Raw genomic sequence first — 5379 nt, 5'->3', positions numbered from 1 at the left:
GTTTAATGCTGAGAAAGAAAGCCAACAAAATTAACAATTAGAATGTGAGTTGACTACAGATAAAATCAGTTTTATGTCTGGAGTAGTTTGATAAGATTCTAATATAAATATGATTGAAATGATCAAAGAATTAAAGGCATAATTTTACCAAAAAGAACAAGAGATTATAGAATAAAAATAAACAAAAATGAAACACAAAAGAGATGATCCAAATTTTGTATATAAAAAATGCAGTCGTTGGAGTACAAATGTATTAGATTTGAATTCCAATACAGTCAAAGGGAAAATTAGTGACTTGCAAGATTGTAAAATGGAATAGCCCAGAACACAGAAAAGAGAGCAAAGAGAGAGACATGGGTATGGACAGGGTAAGATGGTGTATTTAGTCGTGGGAGACCAGGCAGTTCTTTTTGTATTGTTTCTATTTTCTCAGTAAAATTAGAGGTGAGATCATCAGCTGACATGGAGGAGGAGATGTTGAGTGTTAGAAGAGAAAGGAAAACAAGTGACAGTCCCTTTAGAGAGTGGGGAGTAAATTAAGGAAATATGGAAGGATTACCAGGAAGTGCTGGTGGCCCTCTCCAGTCTATTAGGATTTAGACCTCCTAAAAAAATGTCTGTTGCCAGTGGGACAGATCCTGAGCAAGGGGCAAGAAGCAAATTGAGTGGAAAGACAAATGTTAGGAACACATTCAATTCATTGTGATTATTTACTTTCATAATTGAATGAAAAGGTGGATTCTGTCTATAAAAAGACAGATTTTCAAGTGAAAGTATAGAGAAAAGAAGAAACAGATAACCTATGAGGAAAGAAGAGCAAAGAGAGAGAAAAAAGAAGAAAGCAGTAGAGGTATGTCACAGTCATGTGTATGAGAATCAGGTATAGTGACACACTACTATGTGTAAAATAGATAACCAACAAGGACCTACTGTACAGCACAGGGAATTATACTCAATATTTTGTAGTAACCTATAAAGGTGAAAATCTGAAAAAGAATATACATATATGTGAATTACTGTTCTGTACATCTGAAGCTACAACACTTTAAATCAATTATACTTCAATTAAAAAAAAAGAAGTAGGTATAGTGAGTAGCAAATACTCAAAGTTGAAAGAATAATTTAGAAGACAGATTAAATTAGTTATTGGTAGGGGATTGAGAGGGAATCAAATAGCCACTCCTAGTACATTGATCTTCAAAAGTTTTTTTAGTATATTTTAGAAAATTTTCATCAAAATAAATGGAAAGTTTATAATCTAGTCTTTTAAGGGTTAAGTGTCTATCTGGAAAAGTCTGCCCTTGAAAGTTCATTTCTTGATAATAACAGTTATCTGAGGTATGGGAAGTTTTCTTTTTCCTTTCCTTGTTTAGAAAATAATAATATATGCAATCAGAATCTGGCAATGTTCTAACTACTTGCAACATAGGGATCTATATATGTTCATTCATTCGGTCAACACATATTTGTTGCCTGTGTACTTATGCATATCACTGGTTTAACTACAAGGACATGTCAAGGCATGTCAGTTCTATCACCTGGATTCCATTCCAAGTTCCACTATTCAATACATGGTAAACTGGGATTGGTTGAGTTGCTTAAACTCTTTGAGTCTCAGTTTCCCCTTCTATAAAATAAAAGTGAGGATAATGCTACCTTCCCTCGGATAACATTACCCTCCCTCATCAGGTTCCTATGAGCATTAAATGATATAAGATATTTAAAGTGTTTAGGCTAGTGCCTAATAAGTGCTCACTACATGGTAGCTGTTATTCTACTAATTAAATTTAATTCTACTAATTAAAATTCCAAGGAGAATATTATACTGTCTTAAAAGTGATACTAAAGCTAAATATTTTAGAGTGAACATTGTATGTTTTATTAGGTAACCAATGCACCTAGTATCTTGCTAGGTACTCTGTGGATAGTCAGTAAATGATATCTACCATTATTACTAATAATACTAGTACTTTGGATTTGATAGTACCTCACAATTCTCAAGATGCTGCCAAAAGCATTACCTGGTTTGATGCTCACTGCACCTGGAAAAGTAGATATAGGACAAATGTTATCTTCTCAGTTTAATAGATAAAGAAGCAGAGACATGGAGAAAAGCTAAGTGACTTGACCAAAATCACATGGCTTATAGACCGAAGATTCCAAACTAGAATACAGGTATTTGTTACCATGGTTGTTAATAAGCATCATAGAGATTGAAAGCATTTATTAATGCAATTGTTGGTTATCTTAATAATTACACTAATCATTTCCTCATTTTGATATAGAAATCATTTTCGTTTACTTGTTTGTTATTAATATATCTAAGGATATCCACAAACCACAAAGTAACTTCATTAGTTCATATCTGTATGAAGCATAGTTTTCCTTATACATTTACAGTGGGAGCCATTTCATTTTTTAATAGAACACATAGTTCTTTTGGTCAGAGTTGAAAATTCACATTTCCAGCAGTCCCTTTCCAGTGAAAATGTAACTATTGCTGTTTCTCCATATCTTTTTAGTCATTATCTTTCTCTTATCCTTTCCCTCTTCTGTTTCACACTGAAGATCTGTGAGATTTGTGATGCTTGTTATTTTTGCCATAAGGTGCCATGTGAAAGTAAATTATTAATATGTTTTTCTCCAATACTTGTATTATTTATTAAAGGTGGGAAGTTGCTGGCACTCCCTATGAAGCCATATATTAAGCACATGCCTAGAGTTTGGCCTTGTTGTGATTTGACCTTTGTTAGTCTCCCTATACTTTTGTTTAAGAAGGAAGGTCCTTTCCTGCTTGGGAAGATGGATGGGGCCTTTGATGTACTGGTGGAGAAATGTGTCAAGCTTCGGACCTACAGGAGCCTGGAAAGGGGCTGAATGTTCTACATAAGGACATGGGATGTCTCTTCTGGAATAGGCAGGAGGGATGGGAAGAAAATTGTGAGGACAGAAGCTGCCATGTGATGTGGGACTGAGGAAACACTGAGGTGTGTTATTTACAGTAAAGTCTCTTAGCTGCTCCTTGAAGATCTACATTTTTCTTCAAGGCCCTTGGAGTTGAATTTGTACATTCTTCAGATGTGTTACTGTGGGTGCTATGAGCAGAGCAATGCTATATTTGGATTATACAATCATACCCACAAAATTTATTTAATTAAATATACATTTGTATATAGCCCTGTTCTAGATGCTTTTTAAAGAAAAAAATTGTGTTTTGGTGATAATGCAGAAAAGTTCAGAACCTGTACACTAAAGGGTTCCTTTTGAAGACCTACTTAAACAGAGTCTGAACTAATTTTTAAAGATTATCTAGAAAACTACTCGGGCTTCCCTGGTGGCGCAGTGGTTGAGAGTCCGCCTGCTGATGCAGGGGACACAGGTTTGTGCCCTGGTGTGGGAGGATCCCACATGCCATGGAGCAGCTGGGCCCGTGAGCCATGGCCGCTGAGCCTGCACGTCCAGAGCCTGTGCTCCACAACGGGAAAGGCCACAACAGTGAGAGGCCCGCGTACCGCAAAAAAAAAAAAAAAAACTACTAAAACTTTGTTAGTAGTCTTTAAAACTAGATGAACGAGCTTCTCTGGGAAAATAACCAGTATTAATGTTGGTATATGTCACAGACTATGGGCTTTAGTTTAGAAATTTATCCAGAAAAGCTCCTAATTTTTTCTGGAAATGAGATAGCAGCATTGTTCCAGCAATTTTCCTGAATTGTCTATGTGGTTGGCTTCACTACCCTGTTTGCTAGGAAAATTTGGCCTGTAGTTCTCCCAAGTTAGCAGAATCAGTGAAATTTAGTATAAAGCTGTCATTTTTTCCAGTTAACCAATTTTATTGTCAAGTGAGTGATTCTCTGCTGATTGGCTCCACCACAGATTTGCTTTCCAGCTTCAGCTTGGTGTTCAGTGCTGTTAGGCAATCATTCCTGTGGCAGAGTCCATGGATGAGCTCTCCAAAACAGTTCCCAATCCCTGTCTCCCTTATCTTCATTTACAACTTGAGCTAGAAAACAAGAATCCCCTATTTCCCAGACTCCTTTGCCGCTAAGAGGAGGTGGCCATATAGCATAGTTCTGGCCAAGGAGGTAAAGGGTTTCACTTTGCAAATAGAAAGGAAATAGCTCTTTAGGACAACTTTTTTTTCCCGTTTAGACCATTATTTGTCCCTTTTCCTTTTTTCCTGCATTGAACTTGTATGGGATACCTAGAAGTGCAGCAAGCCATCTTTTGACCACAGGGTAATAATCATGAGAAGGGAATCTGAGTTCCAAAGAGCATCACTGAGCCACTACACCAACATTTGATGGACACACTGTGTTCCATTGAATGAAATGAATACCAGCCCCCCATCCTCACCCCTACCGCAGTCCACTTGGTCCATGTTAGACTTCTGTTGACCGATTACACTTTGGACTAAAACACTCTTTAGACCCACCTGGCTCCTCCCTTTTTCAACAGAGGCAGTTCTGTTACTCGAGTGGATGCTTCTTGGTGGCCTCTCCAGCCATTCCACAAAGCTCTAATTTCTTTTCCAGAATCTATGTGGTTTATGGAAAGTCATTCCATTCCTGTATCTAGGGATGAAGCACTTCACCTAAGCTAAGCCAACTGATGCATTCCATATTCTAGCCATAATGTTCGGTTCACAATTGATTATATGCCTTAAGATGGTCCAATCAGAATGAGTCTCAGGACTTTTAGTGGAAACTCTGAATCATGGTCCCTCTCTTTCTTCAGCAAGTGTGGTGTACAGATGCAATGCCAGGAACTGCTGCAGTCATTTTGCTACCATGTGGCAAAGGCAGCCTGAGTACACAGTTGGCATACTGAAGAGGACAGATCTTACACCCTCACAGAGATCCAGCCTCCTGATGTGACTGAAGCTGAAGCCTGTCCAGTAATTCCTCTTTATTGTTTAATCATTTCAAGTGAGCTAAAGTCTCACTGATACACAGTTCTAGTATGGCCTCTACCTCTTAGCAGAAAACTTCATGCGTAAGATATCTTCCATTTGTTCCTCCAGATTCACTCTACCCCTTTGCTCCCTGTTCTGTGCCTCATGAGGCGGAACTGTTTTGAGCACATCAGTGGGTATCCTTGCCTCTGACTTCCAGTGGATTTGGCTAACAGGAAGCACCAGCAGGTGATCAGAGGGAAGAAGGGAGTGGAGTAAAACCAAGGTATATATTTTCCTGGACCCCTCCTTGTGGGGTCCCTGCAGGCTGGCTGTGTCCCTTGGCCAAAGGCCAGAGCTCCTGTCAAGTAGTCTCTCTGCACAGACTTTTCTTTTTCTAATAACCACACCCTCCTCTTGCCCTTTAGTCCTACGTGTGGTAATGGGTCCTCATGGATGCAAACTAGAGAACTGCCCTATGTCTGT

The sequence above is a fragment of the Lipotes vexillifer genome, unplaced genomic scaffold, assembly GCF_000442215.2.
Source record: "Lipotes vexillifer unplaced genomic scaffold, Lipotes_vexillifer_v1.1 scaffold730, whole genome shotgun sequence".
NCBI classification, from domain to species: domain Eukaryota; kingdom Metazoa; phylum Chordata; class Mammalia; order Artiodactyla; family Lipotidae; genus Lipotes; species Lipotes vexillifer.
The sequence above is the reverse complement of the archived record's forward strand: the minus strand, read 5'-3'. Positions refer to the sequence as shown.